Source organism: Podarcis erhardii, assembly GCF_964252035.2.
Source record: "Podarcis erhardii genome assembly, chromosome: 1".
In the NCBI taxonomy this organism is placed as follows: Eukaryota; Metazoa; Chordata; class Lepidosauria; order Squamata; family Lacertidae; genus Podarcis; species Podarcis erhardii.
Window position 1 is genome coordinate 61,917,813 of NC_138497.1, and position 23,161 is coordinate 61,940,973.

General features: G+C 42.1%; 1 long non-coding RNA gene across 2 annotated transcripts in view; it reads right to left on the bottom strand.

The window, feature by feature from the left end:
• Positions 1–7,215: 7,215 nt before the first annotated feature.
• LOC309327641 overlaps positions 7,216–23,161 on the bottom strand; it is a 40,686-nt gene continuing 24,740 nt past the window's right edge. For both annotated transcript variants that reach the window (XR_014150608.1, XR_014150609.1), the window contains 2 exons: positions 13,554–13,633; positions 7,216–8,269 (listed from right to left, as the gene is read on the bottom strand). This is a non-coding gene — a long non-coding RNA (uncharacterized lncRNA). The remainder of the gene's footprint in view (positions 8,270–13,553; positions 13,634–23,161) is intronic.

The window sequence follows — 23,161 nt, forward strand, 5'->3', positions numbered from 1 at the left end:
CAATGATGATGTGAACTCAAGATCCTTGAAGATAAAAAGTTAACATTAACCATCTGTTTTGGAAGGCAATAGGGCAAGGAGGGCAAGAGGTGAGCTAGTAATTAAGGTTCCTTGTTGAGACACATGTAACATATATTACAACTTATTTGTCATTTATAGATAGAAGAATATATAGCTTTTTGTTTCCCATAAAAGGGAAGGGAAATGGGTGTATCTTTTGTGATTGGTTCTAGCAAACAGCCAATAGGAATTTCAACCAGGCTGATTGGACAGAGGCAGCCACAGGAGGAGCAAGGGGGCTGGATTAAGGAAATATAAGTGCTGGCCAGAATGGCAGGAGGCCAGGCCAGAGCTTGGTAACCATATACCACTGTGCCTCATATTTATTTGTCCGACAAATAAATTACTATTTTAATTTCTCTATTGCTGCGTTGAATATTTCATTCCAGCTAAGCGTTAACCACAAGCAGGGTGCTACAATTCAACCTCAGATCTCCTATGTCTCAGCTTGCTTGGCCATTGAATCTGAGGAGTAAATGTTCAAGGGGGGGGGACACACTTTGTAATCTCACAATGCACAATCTCTCAGCTTCACAAAGTAGATTTTTGTACCCTCCTGATCCTACAAAAACCTGCACACTTACCTGGGAGGAAGACCCATTAATCTCAGTGGGTCTTCCTTCCAAGCAGACATGGGTCAGATTGCACTGTTCAGTCCCATTCATTCCCATGGAGCTGACTTCCATGCCAGAGGCTGAGGATCGGGATGCTAATTTGACTTCGGCATAGGTGTGTGTTTTAGTTCAGAAAACACACAATGATACTACAGTGGATGCTCGGGTTGCAAACGTGATCCATTCAGGAGGCATGTTCGCAACTCTCAGCGCCATGTGTGCACATGCTCAAGTCGCGATTTGGCGCTTCTGCGCATGTGCAAGCGCCGAAACCTGGAAATAACCAGTTCCGGTACTTCCAGGTTCGGCGCAGTGCGCATCCTGAAATCACACAACCCGAAACGTCTGTAACCTGAGGTATGACTGTACATGGTAAAATCCTGTTGGGGTTAGCATGAAATGCAGCAATTTCTGTTCCATTACCAAACAGTTTGCTATGCCGGCATGTATAAGGCAGCTGCCTGAAAGCCGGCTGTGTTCAAAAGAACTGAGGAAAAGGTCTCTTCTTGATGGTTGTTAGCCAGAGCTTCATTGTAGTTATGCAGGCAGAAGGTTCAGTCTGACCTTGAGACATAGGTATTTAAGTCACTACTGTGCCATAAACTACCCAGTTGGCTCCATGCAGTGTAAGTTACACTTTCTGTTTCAATTCCCCAACTGAACAACTGAGATATCATCAGGACTGTTGTGGTTACAAATGTGTGATACAGATTGGTGTGATCTGGGGAGAGTCTAGAGGGTCAGATAAGGAAGCCTGGGGGGGGGGCTGCATTTTGCATGTAGGATGGAGGTACCCCACCCTGTTAAATAGGATTTATGAGGGTCACTCGTGGTGCAGTTCTCATTCCCTTGACGTCTGTGAGAATATCAATAGAAAGAGGGCTGACTGAAGTGCATGTCAAAATTAAATGCTTGTCAGGGATCTTACAGAACATAGCACTTTACTTAGATTTGTATGGATTAGATCACGTTTTTAATTGCTTCATGTCACACCCTAAACTTCTTAAATAAATTATAAGGAGAAGGCCTCTGCTAATAGATCACATAAGAAGACTGCATGTATTGAATCTTCACTTACTGTTTCTCTCTAACTCATTTCATTGACGAGTTTATTTAGGAGATCAAATACATATCCAGCATGTGCACTTCATTTTCTGCAGTGATCATTTTGAGGACATTAAGTGTGATGGCATTCAGTGAACACTTAAGAAAAATATGATTTAATTAAGTAAAAGCTGCATGGGGCAAATGATAAGATTCTGCTGAACAAAAGCTAATACAGCATGACTGAAATGAAATCCACAGAGCAGTAAGAGAGGAGAACACATAGACTAACAATAGTAACAAGAGATAAACAAGAGACTGATTGGACATGAGCTAATTGTGGGATAACCAACCTCATATAACCAGCATGCTTAAGTCTAATTAATGCATAAAGAGCTTAATGCCATAGAGTAAGCTGTCCTGCCAGGCTTAGGTCACTCTCCCTCACCTTAGGAGGAAGGTAATTGAGCCTATAGTTCCCCTTTAGACGACCAGAGAAGCTCCATGAGTGAAGAGATTCTGAGCTGGTTGCTCCAAGCTCAGACCGCATGACTTTTACAAGCCATTCTTGTGTTCCTATCAACAATTTAAGAACTTTCACCCCTGTAACGAAGCCAAGTAGCACTGCCTGTGTTTTCCGACTGCTGTCTGGAAAAGCACATGAACCTGACCTTGGGAGAGTTTTATGTAAACCATTTTTAACTTACCAAATGTGTAATCTGTTCCTGTGCTGAGGGAAGAGGGAACTATTTTGGAAGGAATTTAGAAGGACACATACTGTATTTTAAAGGTCTAACGGCCTATATTTCTGTGCTTTACTTTGCTGCATGTTTTGTGATTTTATATCCCTGCTAGCATTCTCTCACTAAAGAGTACTTGCTCCAAACCTGGACCTTGGCATCCAAGAAATTCTCTTTTTACGTGTATCTTTCCTTGCCACCAACACTAATAAAGTGGGACAACCACCTGAAAAGGTCTAGTGGCTGGGAATGAATGGAGCGAAGATGGCTATTGAGGAGCTTAGGAAAACAGTGTTTGCCTCAAAATGGTTAGCTTTACAAATGGAAATAAAGGAGATTAAATTGACTGCTGAGAATATGGTAGGAGCAGTCAATACAAAGCAGGAAGGCAATCAAATTTGGAATGACTTGCATTGACTTGGAGCATGGGCAGATGAAGCAATTCAGCGCAGAGAAGTGCAAGGTAATGAGCCTCGGGATTAGAGCAAGACTAGGAAATATATCTTTAATGGCCATATGCTTCAAAGCATTGAGCAGGAGTAGGATCTGGCGGCAGAGTTGGATACCACACTAAATACCCTTGGCACAGGACAGAGGATAAGTTAAAATGCAAATGAAAGCTCAACAATGGGAAGTATAAAAATATATTGGGCCAAATAAAACCTTAGCATAGGAACAATTCTAGCAAATGCCAGCGGAAACTGTAACAAAGCAGAACTCCAAAAGTCCAGCTGCTGCAGTGTAATGCGCCTGAGCTGAATCGGAAGTTGTGGGCCTGAGTTTACACCAAACTGGAAATATTCTACTCAGGATGAAATCTGATAAAACACATTCTCCAATTAAATGAGAGTGCGTGTTGCGGTGTGGGCCACCAGGCCAGCCCTGTGTTACCGGGCAGGTTAATGGCTATTGCCCGGTGCATTGATTGGATGACCGGGTTGCTGGGGCAAACTGCATGTTGCAAATTGGTGGGTTGGACCATTAGCCTTTAAATATTGGGGCTCTCTGGTTTTCCTTTCTCTTTTGCAGAGTGCATCAGATCACCCGCCCGCCCTGTTTTCCGGTTGACCTTGCTTTGCCTGTCATGGGGTCGTCTGCCTTGGTGCAAGGGCCTAGTAGGAATTTTGCCATTTGGCTGATTGGCTGGTGCCATTTGGTTTTTGCCTACTACTTAGCAATTTGTCACAACTTGTAAGGTTGCGTTTAGGCATTGGTTATAATATGCTGGTGGTGGAGGGGTCAGGATAGGCTGTGCCTGCCCCTCCAATTGTGCTGAAGGGAATTCCATTAAAGGAATCCTGGGGCTTGCCACGATTTTGTCCAATCCCTGTCATGGGACCAGGGCCGGCAAGCCTTGGGGAGCTGGTTGGGGGAGCGGCGTGGGACTGACGCTCAGCTCAACTGATCCCCAACATTGACTTTCCCTTCTACTGGCTTCCGATCGGAGCTCAGAATGTCAGTTCTGTCCCTGGCAGGGGGACAGATAGTCATAACCAATGTCTAAAGAACCACTCACAGATTTTGTATTTTAATAAAGTTGTGGCCAAAATAGTGCCCAAAAACCAAAACTAAAATTACGTGTGATGTGTGAAATTATTTGAGGGGTGGCCTGGGGACCTACACATGCAAAATCTTCTCAGGCTAGAAGGCCTTTTAATATTCCTTGCATTTGAAACATGAAGTGGAATGGGTGGGTGGGTGGAGGCAGAGGGAAGGCAAGTGAGTGAGGGAATGGTTGAGCAAGGGAGGAGGAGGAGGTGGCAAGGCGTAAGAGGAAGCTGCTGCCCCGCTGCTGATTTTATGATTTTATTATTCAATCCTTTACACGGCGGGGTTGCATTGCCGTTGCTGCTGTGTAAAGTAGCAGCAGCAGCAATGGGGCAGTAGCTTACTGCTCTCCTATAGGCTTGCTGCTTTCCGGGCACTCGGTGAATAGGTTTCCTGCTCTTATATGGGATTTGGTATATAAATTTTTCCTTGGCTTTTTTGCTGGCCCATATAGGACCAGCATGGATAGCTGGCTTGGGTGAATATCTGATGTTTCCTCCCTTTATGGTCTTGATTTATGGGCTACTACTAAAATGAGGCTGTATTTTAAAGCCGTATTTTAATTAACTATTCGTTTGTTGTTGTTTTTCTCTATTAAGTTTTATTGTAATTTATATTTGGTGTTAGCCACCCTGAGCCCGGCCCTGGCCGGGGAGGGTGGGGTATAAATAAAAATTATTATTATTATTATTATTATTATTATTATTATTATTATTATTATTATTAAAGCAATGAGAGAAGAAAGCCTGTTCGCTGAGGCTGCCCAAAGAGAGGTGGCACTTGGAGCAGGAGAAGAGAAGGAAGAGAAGCCAGTGCCCTGCTGCCACTTTACACAGCAGCTATGGAGACCCTGCTATGGAAAGCAGCAGTGACTTCCTCTTCCTCCTCTGTTCTGCCTGCAGCAACCACCTCAGTCTATGTTACTGGTGGGCTGGCTGCTTTTGGCCTAGTGTGCCAAATCTTTATCTTCCCCCAACCCCTGAGCCAACTTTGATGGTGATGTCAAGTGGCTGGGTTATCCTGCCCACCTTCCCCCCCCCATGAGTGGGGAGAGGAACATACTAGTGAAGCAGACCCCAGCAGGATTGCACTCTCTCCTTATCAATCCTGCTGGCTGCCAGGCTTTGCTCCACCAGGAAACATGACGACAAAATTGTACTCAGCAGGGCTGAGCCCTCTGCTCACCAGCTGGTGGGGGGAGGCACAACCACAGCTTCTGAAGTGGTCTGCTTTGCCAGCACATTCCTCACAGGGAGCATGCAGTCAAAGCAACATTCAGGAGCCAAACCCACCCATCAGATGATGTGGCCCAGTAACAGGTGGGCATGGTTTGAGGGAAATGGCCTCATGGGCCAACTTGAATCACAAACTGACTCCCAGGCAGGAGATTCCCAACTCCTGGTTCACTTTTTTTCCAGGGACAGATTTCGGCGTCATAAATGGAGATGGATTTCTCAGTTTCTCACTTTTCCAATCTTAAATTCAGTTCAGTTTGCAAACTTTTCTCTGAAAAATTCATCAGCATTTTAGTGCACATTTCTTTTAATAAATAGGTTTTGCCCAATATACTGGTTGGCAAGTAATTTCTCCGATTGCAATGCTTTTTTAAATGTTATTTTCACCAATATTCAGTTCAGTTTGTCTTTTCACACTTTCCCCTAACCAACACATTTTCATACACATATTTTGGATGGAGAACTGAGTCATGACATTTGGAGAAGTGGGAATTTTGAAGGATAGCTGCGTTTAGCCCACGTAATGTTTTGGGAAGTGTGAATTATGTAAGTTCATATTAAAATGCAAGCTGAATTCCCCTGCCATCTCTAGAAGGAAGTGTTATCAAACAAAACACTGCCATGGAATCTGATGCCAACACTGAAAATGCTGCTCTGTTGAATTCTCCCCCCTCCTTGAAGTTTAGTCACACTTATCTGTGTCATTTTCTTGCCTTTGCTCCATATTGCTGCCATCGCTGCTGCTTCAAATTATTTCATAACTAACATATTCTTGTGTTACATGTTGTATAACAGCTACTGAACTGGCAGGAGTATTTGGTAAAATACAATGTCAAAGAAATAGTTAAGTTCTCAACTATTATTACAAGGTTTTCTGCATTTAAGTAATAAAAATGTTGCATCTTAGCACAATAGATCATACACTGAAGCACTTTAAATGTCTCATGGCAATAAATGTCATTATGCATTTCCCAGGAGAAAAAGCATGCACAATGTTGATAATGTAATAGCTTTTATTGAACCTTCCTATAAATCATCATGCACATGCTTTCAGGCCAAAGAGGTACCTTGGATACACTGGATAATGCAGACTGAGTTATTTTACTGAAATCATGCTAAGTTCAAAGGAGCATCAGGCTCAGACTATTTTCAATGGACCCACTGCCATTTCTATGATTGAGCCTGCAGTGTTTGCTAAATTTCAATGCATTTGACTCACTCATGAGGTCAAGAACAAACCAGGAAATGCATTTTTGAATGTTCTGCATTGAGAATGGTACTAGAGAGCAAACATAATAAATTCTATCAAACTTTTCCTGTAAGGCATAATAGAGTATTTTTAGCTTTGCAGAAAACATGGCTGGCCATTTTTTATTACACATTGTTCTAAAGGATCTAGCTTTAAGTGTTTTTATCACTTGTATTTTATCTTGTTGGGTTTTGTTGTAAAAAGCAACTAACAAATGTAATAAATAATAAGAATCCATAAATGTGAATTTGCAGGTGTTCTCTGACAACCCGAATCGCAACCCTACTGCAGGTTGTGCAAAAGTCATCACCTATGGTAAGGATAGTCCTTTCTAGAAGTTACCTGATGAACAAAACAAGGGATGCATTTCATTCCACTCCGAGTCTTTCTTGTGCTTGAGATTTTGTCATTTTATGTTGGGCAGATTGCACACATTATATTCTCTTCTTCATTCTCCATGTGACCCATCTGGCCCTGCTTCTACGATTCATGCACCCATGAATTCCACCTAAACATTAGGAAGAACTTCCTGACAGTAAGAGCTGTTCGACAGTGGAATTTGCTGCCAAGGAGTGTGGTGGAATCTCCTTCTTTGGAGGTCTTTAAGCAGAGGCTTGACAACCATATGTCAGGAGTGCTCTGATGGTGTTTCCTGCTTGGCAGGGGGTTGGACTCGATGGCCCTTGTGGTCTCTTCCAACTCTATGATTCTATGATTCTATGAATCCTTGGAAAAATAGATATGTGAATTGTGCTCAGCTAATTCAGAGCCAGCACTGATGTCTATTGTTGTGGCAGTGATTTTCCTATACGATAATGAAAATCACTGGTCAGTTGTGAAAGGAAAGGCCTACTCTACCATTCAGATAATGGCTGTCCACTTTGGATGATTCTTTTCCTTTAAAGAAGAGGGAAGCATGTAGCAGCCATACCATTGCACTCAGGTCATACGAACACAGGAACAGCCTGTTGGATCAGACCAATGGCCATCTAGCCCAACATCCCTGAAGCCTCCAGGGTCCATTTGGGGACATAGCCATGAATGATGGCATGCAGAAGATAAAGTTTTGTGTGAACTGGCCCTAAGCTACTTTATGATCAGGTCTATAGGATAAAGAGAATTGTCCATTGCTTTATATCCATGCAGTGCTCCATGCCAGTCCAAAAGCCAAATGCTCAGTTTAGTTCTCAAGAAAACTTCTACTTATTTTGTACATGCTTCTGTCACTTAAACTGCAGGTTTTCCATTGAGGTTTGCTTTTCTAGGTCTGATGGTTGCTCACAAATCAGCCAGGTGTTTAGGCAGCAAATATGCTCAAGTTCCATGCAGTAGGCTAATAAAGGTTAATTTAAATGCATGAGTAAGACAGGGAGTCAGATTTACCAATATCCAGCTCCTCAAGATGCCTTGAGATGCCTCAAGACATCTGCATTTTATAAACGTTTTCAAAAATGTTTATCTTTGGTGTCCACACAGGTGGGCCATGCTAAATGTTGCCAGAGATCGGCAGGTGGGATTATCGCACAAAATCTTCACAGCATGGTGGCAAATCTCTACTCTTCCATAGCTTTCCATAGATTTATATATTGCAGAGCTTTACCAGAAGAAGTTGAATACAGCAGGGAACTTCTGTCTTGCGGTTGGTGCACGTTTTGCTCTCCATTCGTACACTGCAATTGTCCACACAGCAAATATGATGTGGCAGGCAGAAAGTTGGAAGCTGAGGAAATCTCTGCTCAAGTCTTTGCTCAGCCATGAAGCATTCTGGATATAGAATGCCTGGTGAAAAGTGAATCATAAATAAGAATAAGAATAATTAATAATAATATACTAGCACCAGTGAGTTGCTATCAACCTCATCAATCTCCCATGATCGTTATGAGGAAAAATAAGATAACACCTTCATGCAAGCAGGACTTCCCCTTCTGCCTCCACAGTCCTCACCCTGGCAAACCCCTAAAGCAGATTTTGAGGGCATGTAGGGGATTGCAGGGAGAGATGAGTCCATTCTGCAAACAGTGCATGTTCTGGTGGGGGCTGACACAATTGGATTTCACCCTGCTATCTTATCAATGGAAGACTGTGCTTAAAAACAGGGACTTGTGATTAATTTTCTTTTTTCTAAACGACAGTCATTCTTCCCACTCTCTGATATTTGATTGATTTGTAGGTCTCCCAAAGTGCAATGCTGGACTTTGTCTATGTGCAACCCCCCACAACAGAACAAAAACATTTTAATCTAACAGTGTTCTGCTTTAATGAGGGACTGGACTTTACACTAAGCACCCAATGCTTATGGAATAGAATATGGAACAGATTTATTTTATACAAATCAGCAATATTTCACCGATTTCTCAACTCCACTGCTATTTTCTGACCAGTCTCTCTGACCTATCTTACTCCCACACAGAGGGTCTGCAATGATGCCCTATTTCTGAGTTTAGGCACGCTGTATAGCTCAAGTGTTCACTAAAAAAGGAAAACTGTGCTGAAGACATGCCAAGAAAGTGTCCTTCTGAAACAGATTAATTCATCAAAAGAGGCACCTCACTGGACTCCACAGCAAAAGAAAGCAATGTGGCCTTCATTATTCAGACTTAGTTTTCAGTACCCAAGTTCTTTCTTGTGCTAGTTCCCACTGGCATTGTCTCTATATGTAGGCTAATCTCTGCATTATGTGCCTTCAAAAGAGCTGGCAGGAATGTGAAGGATTTGAAGAAATATTATCCTTTATCTAGCACTCCTTTTGCTGCTGAAGGGTCCCTTGAGAATATATGACTCCTCTAGTTTGCCTTGCAGACCAGCTCCTTGAGTGAGACGGATTAACATACACTCATTTGCTCTTGTTTCTTTAACTTAATGTTTGTGACGACCCATTGTCCTCAAAAATGAAGATCGTAAATAATTTCATTCTCATAGTTGAGCACCATTTGGTGGTAAAGTGGGATACAAATTGAGTGTATCCATCAATATAGCAAGCATGTCCTTATTAAAGTAACAAACGTTTTACGTACCTCTCACCCTGCCTGCCATTACATCCAAAAATTCCACACTATGACCACATTCACACCATACATTTAAAGTTCTCTGGTGTCACTTCAAACCATCGTGGCTTCCCTCAAATAATTATGAGAGCTATAGCTTCTTGAGTTTGCTGAGAGTTTTTAGGAGACCCCATTCCCCCCGAAAATGGTTTAGCAATCAATCCTTCTTCACAGGGAATTGTGAGACTAGACCAGTGTTTATTGCGGGAAATTTATAGTGTTTATAGTGTGGAAATTTAACAGAGAAAATAACTGGCAGACAAAAGGATGATTCCCAGTGAAGGAGCTCTTGAAGCCGGTCTTTCCAAGCATTGAAATATTTAGGAGTGGGGGGAAGAAGCTGAGTTCTGTCCATGAATTCTCCAAAAAAGTTTGGAAAGAACCAGCCCATTCCAAACTGAAATGGGAGATTTCTCCCATCACTACTCAAGTGTCTTCTGTAAAGAGATGATGAGTGCTAATTAACAAAAGTCTTTGCCTTCAAACTTTATAGTCTAAAATAAAAATGATGGATAGGTTCAGAAGCAGAAGTGAGGTGCAGCCATGGAAACATTAAAAGGCTCATTCAAAAGGTCTAGTTCTCTGAGCCCTTCAGACTCTGCATGATAAATTGTTATATCTCCACTAAATTTCTGAGACTACCATGTCAATGTAGTCTGGAACCTTTAAAGAAAGGGAAGCAGAAGCATGGAAACAAATTAAATGCCACCAGATTTTTCACGTGTGCAACCTACTGTTTGACTTTGAACAAATGGAAATGTGTGTGACCTGATCAATCATAAAAGAAGTGGAAATATTCACTTCAGTGGCAAAATCACTAAGCAGGCTGGTGGCACCCAGGGCATTTCCAGTTGCATCTGTTGGGAGCGCACAATACCTATTCATTCCTAATTCTATTTTTGGAAGGGTGGTGGGTGGGGGAGGTGAGCAATGGCTCTGCTGCCTCCACCCTTGACATCCTCACATTGAGCACACTGATTTGAAGGGGGGTTGTAAACATGTTCAGCTGAATGCATGTCAAGTCCTTCCTATTATCAGGAACATTGCATGATCAGGGGCGCAGATTGCAGAGATTCAGCAAAATGAGTTTACAGTCCCACTTCAGACCTACCCAATATGGGGAAATTGATAATGGAGGGAAGTAGGGGACCCATCTAAATAGAGCTTCAGTTTTGGCAACTGGTAATTCCTTATTTTCTCCGTTTTAGAATTGCCCTTTATGTAGCAGTTTTCTATCGATGGAGAAATTAATACGCACAAAGCATGATTTACACCCGATGAGCAATATAACGTTGGTATCAGATAGCACCTATCTAGGTTTTAGTCTACATTCTAATCAGATTTTTTATCCCCCGTTGAAGCTTTGTGCAAATGCCTTTTCAAATACTGACAGTGATTATCTGAAGAAGCATTAAGTTATTTTGCCTGTGAGCCTTCTGTACAAACAAATCCTACATTCCACAGAGTCTTCATGCGTTTGTTTCTTCTCCCACTCCACCAACACTAACACTTACAAGCTATGTGGGCCTATGTGACACATAAAGAAAACAGAGATGTCAAGAAACGGGGAGGGAGATGTGGGGGACCACCTAAAGATGGGTAGCTATGAAAGAGATAAAATTATTTCACAAGGTGGGGGGAGGGAGTGTTACCAAGACTTTCATGCTTATATACAGTAAGGAGAAAAGATTGTTACCATGGCACCAAGAGAATTTCTGGCTTGTGGACACAAACACATATGTGAACATTTCCTGAGACAGTAACCACAGCAAAACATACATGCAAAATGGTCAAAACTTTTCACCATTATGCTTTTAACTGTTTTTTTTTATTTTGTTTTGTTTCAAGGACCCTCTTAAAATTCGTGATGTGGTTGCTACTGCCTTGTGCTTGCTACTGTTAAATTATGGAAGGAAAGTCTGCTTTAGACTGATTTCTTCAAACAATCCCTTGTGAGCACACAGACAGCCATATGCTAATGAAGTTTCAGTGTGTCCATACTTTCTCATTCACTTCCATGGAACTGAGCAGGGAGAACAATCACTACCTTACGCATTGTAGATTTTTGAGTGGATGTGCTTGAGGGCACAATGGAACTCATGGGCACCATGTTGGCAACCCCTTCATTAGAGGCACCACCTGGAGACTGTCCTGTTCCTATTCATTGTGATGCCTGGATAATTTTATTGAATATTTCATGTTGCATTTTACTGTATTCTTTGTATACTGCTCTGAGAACATTGGTAGAAAGTGGTCTAAAAACGGAATTACTAATAAGAAAACAATCATATAAGAAAACAAAAAGGGCTGAAAAACCAAGTCAGAGAAGCAAAACTTAAGAGTTCCTTAGAGGTCATTCTGAGACCCATTTTCTTCTGTGTTTGTTAGCAGCTGTACTTGGGTGGTAAAAACGTGTCTGCTGATTAAATTTGCTGATGACTACAGATTGGGAAGCTTTGTCAGAAGAGATAAGCATCAAAAAATTACAGGATGAACCACATGAGTTACAGAAATGGGATTCCGTTCAATAGTTGTGACTATAAGGTCATACACTTGGGAATCAATAATGAGCACTTCAGTAGCTGCTTGGACTTATCAGTAGGGAATCACAGAAAAAGAAAGGGAACTGTCGATCCCGGTTGATCGCAAGATGCCTATAAGCCACAAATATGGCCACTTAAAGGAAAGTGCAAATCTAAGACATTTTTGTTGGCATGGCATTTCTGATAGGAGTACAGGAAAATACTCCTGTTCGTACAATGCAGTTATATGGTTTCCTTTAAGAATATTTTGGCAGCTTTCTGCATTTCCTCATGGGAAAAGTGAGGGGGAAAGGGAGCTATTTTTAACTCTAGGGGCCGTGAAATGCGGAGTCTTGATATAGCTGGCTCCCCTCCCCTCTAACCTTTCCCAATGGGAAAGGTGAGAACCACCACTCTGAGTGGCAGCTGGAAGGGAACGTTAGCATAACATTGCAAGCCCTGAAGGGAACAATTGTCGGAAGCAGTATGACTCAGAATACCAGTTGCTGGGAATTACAGGATGAGACAGGGCCAGTGCACTCAGGTTCTGTTTATGGGCTTCTGGTTGGCCACTCTAGAACAGGATGCTGGACTAGATAGGCCTTTGGCCTGATTCAGTATGGCTCTTATTATCATTGTGGTGCTTCACCCACCTTCCCCTTCAGTTACAACTTGAAGCGGCGCTCCCAGAAGATGGTGTCCCATTTGGACAGTTGCTGAGGAGGCCCACAGGCTGATCTAAAGGGCCTGGTGCACTGAATCCAGCCTGCAAGCTGTCAGGCCCCCATCCTTCAATTAGAGGATATATTAAAGATGCAGCCAGTCAGCTTGAGACAGCAGCAGCAGGGTGAGGTGTAGCAGTGGTTTGACTCAGTACAAGGCAACTTCATGTTGATAATGTCAGGTTGTGGAATTGGAAATGAAGGAAAGAGAACCCTGAGCATAGTCAGAGTCTGGGATAATGCATAGAGAAAGTAAAAGAGAAGGGGCAAAAGGGCAAGAGGAAAACGATTCTTGGTGGTATATGAAGCTTCACACTACATACTGTCAACTTTCTCCTTGAAAAAAATGGTGCTGGAAATGAGGACTTGAAATCACAAGTAAAAGATGAGGGAAACGACAGTAAGAGTTTTATGTCTTATCTCTTGCTATTCTCTTCTAACTCAGTTTTGTAAGTACATTGATCAAAATCCAGAGGCTTACAATCCCTCTTTGGTAATAGAACTTCTCTGTGTGCGCGCAAAGAGGGAATTGCATTCACTAGTATCTCTGGCACATTCAACCAGAACCACACTGTGAGAAAGTGTAATGAGCCAAGAAGACCTCAAAGCAGTTGCAGATTTTTAGCTTGATCAATGTACACACACACACACACACACACACACACTCAAACTTACATACAGATAGGAACATATTGCAAGACCATCCAGCCTTGGGGTTTTGAACATGATCTCCTTGGGATTCCTGAAACACATTACAGTTCAGAAAGATGCTTACATTTCCACCCGGAAGTGTTCTGACACAGTCCCACTTCTGCATCTTCATTTACCCTCTATGTCCCCTTTATGTGAAGATTGCTGCAAGCAAAGCAAAATGAAAATGAGTTTGATAGTGTCTGTTGCTGCTTTCGTACATCCAGGCTGTATATTACATGCTGGCAAGATTAAAAAATGGAACAGTGTTCCTTTCTCATTACAATGATTCTAATGGAAATGATAAATGGGTTCAAATAAACTCAGTTCAAGTGACAAGTGATAAGATCGCCTGGAATGCTCTCTGGAACCGAATTCTGTGGATTCCATGATGCCATTATCTTCTTTGGACTGTAATGAAATTGGTGGTGGTTTTTAAAAGGCCTACCCCATGTGACACACTTAAATTTCTCTGGGATGGCGTGATAATCTTCATCCAATCTCAGACTCGGGCCATCGGTGTCACAGAACCGCTGGAAAGCTGGAACCAGCACATCTCCACAAGAACCGCACATACTCAACAGGTTAAAATTATGACATGCAAATCAATGTGAATAAGCAAATTGCACAAATAAGCAGACTGTGCAAATAAGCAAATGGTGCAAACCAACAAACTGTGCAGATAATCAAACTTCAAAGTTACACGAAAGTTCTATAATTACAAAATGATTTTTGCATTGCTCTGCTGCTCTATGGTAGGCTGATATGTCAATCCCTTTCAAAGGTTCTTAATCATCAGCAGAGCTGGTGCAAAACTGTGTTGTGTTCTCAAATATTAAAGCGGTCAGGACCCACAGATGTTTGCTCTAAGCACCTACCTCCACAGCTACCTACAAGCAAAGTTCTTCTTCATTTTGCACCTTGTATTATATGCATTTTACAGCTTCAAGAATTAAGGGCCATGAGGCTGGGTGTAGCAGGGCAATGTGAGGATATTGTCTTCATGTCTCTAATGCCCTCCATTCTCAATAGTTGCCTTCCATTGAAGTTGAATGCTACATTTCTGTACTTCAACCCACAAGTGTGGAAATCCCAGAAAATTTACAGTAGCAATGAACCCCTGGTGACTTCAAGGTCTTTGGCAGTTAAGGTAATTTGTTTTGTGAGACCCACCTCTTTAGCTGAACATATACAGCTTCATTCCATTTGGAATGGATCTATTTGTTGTTACAACTGCATATTCTGTTGCTGTAACTTGCACTGGGATCTTTCTGTGAAGGGTGGGTAAGAAGTCTTATAAAAGTAAAGGGAATCAAGTCCTTCTCTTCCAAAGTCAATCTGGGGAGCTGTGTCTAAGCAAAATTTCTTCTCTTCCCTTTCCCCCAGGCCACTTTGGAGGGGCCCATAGGCTCAGCTCCCACCCCAAAATGACACAACAGCTTTGGAACAATATCTTTAAAGCACATTCAAAGCACATTTGCCCCCCTCAAAGACTTCTGGGCAGTGGCGTAGCGTGGGGGGTGCAGGGGGGGCCGGCCGCACCAGGCACAACATCGGGGGGGGGCATGCTCGCACTCGCAGCTCTCTGCCCCCTGCTAAAATCCACGGGTTAGGGGGCGCAAATTACTTGCCTTGCCCCGGGTGCTGACAACCCACGCTACGCCACTGCTTCTGGGCACTGTAGTTTTCGCCTCACAAAGTTACAATTCCCAGCTACGCCTCAAAATGTTACAATTCTCAGCTAACCCTTAACTGCAGTGCCCAGAATTCTTTGAGGAAGAGAAAGTGGGTCAAGTGTGCTTTAAACGTAAAGTGTGTGTGCTGCCAGAAGCACATTCTTTCTACCTCCGATCAGGGCTAATGCCTCCTCACTGTCCTCTGCTGGTGATGATATTCCTGCAACTGCAGGAGTAGGCTATTCCTCTGTCCATTTGGGATCACTGTATGTCTACATGCACAAGATTCATTTGACCTTTTTTTCAAGTAAGACTTGCAACGAAGTGTTGCTGTGTGAAGTGCTCCTATTCAGCTAGTTAGCCATGTTTTCTTTCATGATACTACATTCCATGCCTTCTCACTCTTCCCTCCACTGTTTCCCATTCTTTCCCACAACAGGCAGATACTCAGCACTTCCCTCCCTTTTGCTTATGCATTCCTCCCCCCAAAGTTTATTTTTATTTTAGGGGAGTACTTTTGAAAAACTGGGGGGAGGGGGTATCATCCAGATCTATTGATACCTTTCTCTTGTCCATGGATGGTGTTGCTTGAGCTACCTAAGAATTGGTACTCAGAGAACTCATTCACTATAAGTAAATAAAAAGGTAAAGGGACCCCTGACCATTAGGTCCAGTCGTGACCGACTCTGGGGTTGCAGCGCTCATCTCGCTTTATTGGCCAAGGGAGTCGGCGTACAGCTTCCAGGTCATGTGGCCAGCATGACTAAGCTGCTTCTGGCAAACCAGAGCAGCACACGGAAACGCCATTTACCTTCCCGCCAGATCGGTACCTATTTATCTTCTTGCACCCGGGGGTGCTTTCAAACTGCTAGGTTGGCAGCAGCAGGGACCGAGCAACAGGAGCACACCCCGTGGTGGGGATTCAAACTGCCGACCTTCTGATCGGCAAGTCCTAGGGTCTGTGGTTTAACCCACAGCGTCACCCGTGTCCCAATGAGTAAATATGCTAGGTTTATTTTCAAGCAGCATCATATCACATTTTCCCTCACTCCTTCAGGAGAAACTTTCATACCCTGTAGTTCACCTGGAAGGTTCATTCATCCATAGCAGGTGTGGGCAACCTTTGGCTCTCCAGATGTTGTTGAACTACAACTCCCATCAATGATCAAGGGCAACCAACATGAACAAGGCAAGGGAATGGAATGATTCCCCCGTGAAAAAAGGTTGCAGATTTTTTTGGACCCACTAGGTAATTTGAACTCTCTCATGAAGAGAGTCCTACTTATTTATCTTTTGTTTTGGGTCCAGCAGAAAAAGTGCTTGGTAGGAGGCATATATAAAAAAAGAACTTCTCAAAAGAAAAAAATCAAAGAGAATATTTATATGACACAGAATGTGATATGAGCGCATAACACAGAAAAAACACAATGGTAACAAGGAGAAAGATATTTCAAAAGCTTTCTAAGGATTTTAAGGAGCATGTCAAGAATTTTACTCAGCTGGTTTTTATAAGCTGTCCCAAAGGACAAGATGAAGAGCAATTAGTATATTCCTACCTCAATAGGCACTAAAGTCTCCTATGTGTGCCTCTTCCTAGTTCCTGCTGGTTCACCAGCCATGGATGTTCCTGGACAGAGATGTCATTGCCACAGTATCCCTGCTCTGATAACCTCTCAGCTGAGTGGTTGTAATGTGCTCTCTGTGGAGCCATCCGTGGGCCAGTCACTGCCTCTCAGCCTAACCTACTTCATAGGGTTGTTGTAGGGATTATATGTGGAAGTGGAGAACCATGTATTCCACCTTGAGTTCCTTGGAGAAACATGTGATATACACATGCAATCCATCAAAGTACACTGTGCAGGAACATGGGATAAAGCCGTTTCTGTAGTGGCAGAATACCCTCCCCTCTGAGATCCAACTTGCACACATATTTGATTGGGAATTTTTGGTGGACTCATGGATGTAACTGGGACAAGTTGCAAACTTAATTAATTAATTATCTACTAACTTTGTTGTTAGAAATGTGTGGTTTTAATAGTGGTTGTATTTTCTCTCTCTCAATTAAATGATGTGTGATTTTAGTTTATTTTTGTTGTGTTTTATATTGTAGTTCATCCTGATATTCATTTCATGAAAGAAGGGCTAGCTGCTGAAATAGTAAATAAATAAATTTTCACAGCCTTGCGGATAAACACTAACTTTGAAAGAATTTCTTTTTTTATAAATAAGTTTTATTCATTTTCCAATAAAAATATTTCAATTATTAACAAATCAAATCATATCAAATCATATACACTATCACCAATTATATATTCCAAATTAAATTAAATTAATTTCCATGGACTCCCCATGTTCTGGTTTCTAGAATAAATGGCTTTTATTTATGTTCTGCTCTCTTGCTTGTTGGTTCCAATTTCAAAATTCTGATTGTCCATCTTAGAATCATAGAACCATAGAATCATAGAATCATAGAGTTGGAAGAGACCACAAGGGCCATCGAGTACAACCCCCTGCCAAGCAGGAAACACCATCAGAGCACTCCTGACATATGGTTGTCAAGCCTCTGCTTAAAGACCTCCAAAGAAGGAGACTCCACCACACTCCTTGGCAGCAAATTCCACTGTCGAACAGCTCTTACTGTCAGGAAGTTCTTCCTAATGTTTAGGTGGAATCTTTTTTCTTGTAGTTTGGAACCATTGCTCCGTGTCCGCTTCTCTGGAGCAGCAGAAAACAACCTTTCTCCCTCCTCTATGTGACATCCTTTTATATATTTGAACATGGCTATCATATCACCCCTTAACCTCCTCTTCTCCAGGCTAAACATGCCCAGCTCCCTTAGCCGTTCTTCATAAGGCATCGTTTCCAGGCCTTTGACCATTTTGGTTGCCCTCCTCTGGACACGTTCCAGTTTGTCAGTGTCCTTCTTGAAGTGTGGTGCCCAGAACTGGACACAGTACTCCAGGTGAGGTCTGACCAGAGCAGAATACAGTGGCACTATTACTTCCCTTGATCTAGATGCAATACTCCTATTGATGCAGCCCAGAATTGCATTGGCTTTTTTAGCTGCCACATCACACTGTTGGCTCATGTCAAGTTTGTGGTCAACCAAGACTCCTAGATCCTTTTCACATGTACTGCTCTCAAGCCAGGTGTCACCCATCTTGTATTTGTGTCTCTCATTTTTTTTGCCCAAGTGCAACACTTTACATTTCTCCCTATTAAAATTCATCTTGTTTGTTTTGGCCCAGTTCTCTAATCTGTCAAGGTCGTTTTGAAGTGTGATCCTGTCCTCTGGGGTGTTAGCCACCCCTCCCAGTTTGGTGTCATCTGCAAATTTGATCAGGATGCCCTTGAGTCCATCATCCAAGTCGTTGATAAAGATGTTGAATAAGACCGGGCCCAAGACAGAACCCTGTGGCACCCCACTAGTCACTCTTCTCCAGGATGAAGAGGAACCATTGATGAGCACCCTTTGGGTTCGGTCAGTCAGCCAGTTACAATCCCCTGAGTGGTAGCATAGTCAAGACCGCATTTTACCAGCTTCTTTATCTTCATCTTATCAATCTGTCAGTCTCTGGTATGTGACTCAAAATCCTGTTTTAACAGGTCTTTATATCTAATTAGCACGCAGGGGGCTTATATTCCATATTTTCCTTTATTAGCTTATTTTGAAAAACAGTTCTCTTTCAGTGATCTCACTTGATCAGAAAAGAATTTCTGATCAACCCTTTTCAATAGTGGACTTTTGACCTAGGAATAATATTGATTTCCTTCCCTTTGAAATTCTCTGCCCCTACTTTGCTTCTATAAGTTCTCCTTTTTGCCAGCATTTCCAAATAATAATGATCTCTTAAGTTCCACAAATAAGACTCTTGAACTTACATTATATTTGAGCTTTCCTCCTTTGATCCCACTGTTCTTGGGATTGTTTCATTATTAACCTCATTTACTCCCCTCCCCATCCATCATCTCATCTTCAGTCACTATTATGGGCACAACCAACCAAAAAATGATTGTTCTGAATTAGCCATGCAATCTTAATAATGTCTACTCAAAAGTAAGTTCTATTAAGTTCATTGGAACATCATAGTCCTAGCTAAATGGGGTTAGGATTGCAGCCTTAAACTCGTTATTTGATCCATTGTTATTTCTCTTGAATTCAACTGGGCAAAGTCCAGTCTTGCTTGTCCCTGACTTGCAAACACTGAGGTGATACAAAATAGCAAGCTAAAGAAAATGAAAACGGCAGAGACAAGAGGTCATAAGACTGAATCAAGCTTAAAATGAGAGTGAAACTAACTCATATTTTTATATATTTGTCTCTATATTCTTTGTGAGATGTAGGCCATTACATAAGGTAAAAATCAGTAAAGGCACATTTTATATACTGGGTGAAAAGATACCATAAGAAGAGTAAATTAAACAAAAGTGCATCGGCTTTTGGGACTAGAATGATTCTAGCCACATTATTCTAATATGTGGAAAGGTTAGGATTTGGTGACCTTTCTTTTTCATTTTGCATATGCAGAATTTTTGAGCATGCAGAATGTTTTCCTTGGTTAACTCCATGCCTGTCTTCCAAATAAAAATAATTCAGAGTTCTTTTCTATAAAGGGTCTTCTCATTCCACGGCTGGGAATGACTTCCATTGATAAGTTCATGTTGTTCAGACAATCCAATACCATGTAGCTAATGGACGGGTATGTTACATCATGGTGCATGATGTAAAGGTATTAATGAATGTCAAGAGATCACTGACAGGCCATGCAATTCAAATGATTGATGAAAACAGATTTATAGTTCTAAGGAGACAGTGAACATAAGCTGAAAAAGCAGAGCATCGTTCAGGAAAAGAAAGAGTGATTTGTTTAAAGTGTTGTTCCAGAAAATAGTTTGATAGCATACATGCACCTACATTACAGTTTTAAACTTGTTTAAATCTGGCCTGCCTTCTACCAAGAATTTTGAGAATAGCAGTTTCGTGAGAGTCTAGATTTTCCTCTGTTGAAGGGTCACAGGAAACTACAGATCCTGGAGATTCTACAAGACATGCTGGCTAAACTAGTTTGAAACTGGTTTAGCAGTGCAATCCTATACATGTCTGCTCAAAAGCACCATTGAATTCAATGGGGTTTACTACCATGCTGCTTAATTCGTAATGTGGGCACACTCCATGAGTGAATTTTAACATTTTATTGACTATGAGAATTATAATACAGCAGTTTCCAATGAAGAATTCTTGTCAGTGTGTCAACAGATTATAATTGAATAAGAGAATCTGAAAATAATAATAGAAAATAGCTTTATGTGTCGCCTGACAAAACCTATTGATAAGCAAGAAAAAAGCAAGAGGTTTCTGATGAAACTAATAGAAATACAAATTAGCAGTGGTTTGGCTTTTTTTCAAAATAAGGAACAGAAAGGGAGAGAAAAACTCCTTTCAGTTCAATAGGACAGGCTTAAAGTTTTTGCCATTCTTTTTACTCACTAAATGTTTTTCAGAACCTTCTTCCAAGAAGGGAAAACTTGATCTTGCCTCATGTGAAATCAGAAAGCACCTCAAACTTCTTCACTAAGTGCTCTTTCCTTTTAAGCCAGTTTCTGAGAATTGGAAAATGTCAGAAAACATTCCTCATTTTTGTAGCTCCTCAATTCACAGCTCTGTATCCTTCAGAGTGAGATGCTGTTTTGTAATTCATAGCATCTTGCCATGCAGGTGTTGCCAATTAGCCTAACCTGTAGCTTCCTACTTTCTTTCCCTGAGTTTTCTAAAAGCATGCTCTATGACAATAAGGACAAACTGTTCTAAAAATTAAATAAAAGAAAAGGAATGTAAACAAGATGGAGGGGGGAAGGTGAAAGAGAAAAAATGAGAGATATTGGTGATTAGAGTGGAGGGGAGGAAATGAAAGGGTAAAACATTATTCCCATGAAAACAGGTAAATCTAATCTCCTATCTCCATGAACTTCTTGGGGCATCTATGTTGTTTTCTCATATCCAATTAAAGCAAAGCCAACAGGCAATAGCAATGCAGCACAAAAAAGAAAAAGAAAAAAGAAAATGTATGATTTTATACTGCAAAGGAGGCCAGAAATAAGAAAACAGCTGAGCCATGGGTAGGGAGGAGGTAATGGAAATAAAGCTGAACAAGCTGAACAATGAAGCACAAAAGAAAACCACCCCTTTGTCATGGGTGTGGTATTCTAATCACAGGGGACGTGGGTGGCGCTGTGGTCTAAACCACTGAGCCTCTTGGGCTTGCTGATCAGAATCCTTGCAAAGGTGTGAGCTCCCGTTGCTCTGTCCCAGCTCCTGCCAACCTAGCAGTTCGAAAACACACCAGTGCAAGTAGATAAATAGGTATCGCTGTGGCGGGAAGGTAAACAGCATTTTCATGCACTCTGGCTTCCATTACAGTGTTCCGTTGCACCAGTAGTGGTTTAGTCATGCTGGCCACATGACCCAGAAAGCTGTCTGTGGACAAACGCCTGCTCCCTTGGCCTGAAAGTGAGATGAGCGCTGCAACCCCATAGTTACCTTTGACTGGACTTAACCGTCAAGGGGTCCTTTACCTTTACCTTTTATACCTATTCTAATCACAACTAGGAAAGAACCAGGATGATTATAGCCACTCATGACTTTTCCAGGTGGGAAGCGATTGCAGCCTCTCACTCTCCACCGCCATCCCTAGCAGCCAGATCACATGTGTTTGCCAACCTTTGGGGAATTCCCTCAACCAGCAGGATCAGAGGGCAAGACTCCTTGCCAGAAAGCTAGCTTCAAATGGCCCAATCAGAGGCCCCACCTGTTGGGCCGTGCCTTGCTGGCTGGCTAGGCATTGGTTGCTGCCTTGCCCAGTCAGGGAGCATTGTAGATTGGCCTTTTTGGGGAGGCCATAATCCTTGGCAAGACCCTGAAGCAGTTCCAGTCTGGCAGGAGGATATACATGCAATGGCTGAGCCAAAATTCCACCTACATCTGCAATCTATAAAGTTGTGGCCATTTTCAATCCTGATTGTTGTCTGCTTGAGTTTGTTCTATCACATCTCACTTGGCCACTGCCTAGGGGAGGGTGGCACTGGGACTGGGAATGCAAGCACACACACACACAAACACACACACACACACACACACACACACACACTTGAAAACCAAATAGCCTATAGATTGGAATGAATGAGAGTTGCAATATAAATGCGAGTTGCTCTGTCCTAATTCTGATTCACAAGGGGTTTCTGGGAAGGCTGGCTTCCAAAAAGAGGCTAATATAGAAACTGCTTTCTTGTGTATCCTGTGTAAACGTCCTGGCCTTTTTATCCTTGTTTAATTCACTTTACTATGTCACCAAAGGCATACATATAGTCACAATTACCGGAGAACTTGTGTACACGTTCCCCGCTGACACAAAAGCAGCAGTTTGCTAATAAATACTAATCTTTGAACTGTGTGGAGATTGACGTGATGCAGGGGCGCAAACGAGAAAGTGAAAAAGGAGGTTTCTTTTAAGGCATCTGTAATAGAAACATGGAGCTTGAGTGATGGCTAGGGAGGAGGAATCAAATGGAGAAGCTTCAAATGCCTGAGAAAATGGGCTTAAAAGGTCTCTGTCCATCTGTGCTATTTTTCATACAACAATGGATCCTTTCTGCTTGCGTCTGTAATGCAGGTCAAATGGAGTGCATGGCTGCAACTGTGACAGAGTGCCAATCACCCAAGGGCTGCTTCTCAGATACGGAGCCACACTTGTGCATGCAACATGTGAAGGGTTAAACAAGCAACTTTGTTTTGCCAGATGTCGGGATGCCACAACTTGCTTCCAGTTGCACTGTATAAAAAACACCTGCATGGCCATTTTCACATTACAGAGCATCCAGATTTTTAGACACGAGTGTGAAATGTAAGAAGCAGAGCTTATTTTCCTTGTGTACAGACATATTGACTTTTTAAGTGCCTTGCTAATAGCTGCTAAGGTGCCAAACTATGAGAGCGTCTCAAGGCTCCTGTAGGAAACTGTGT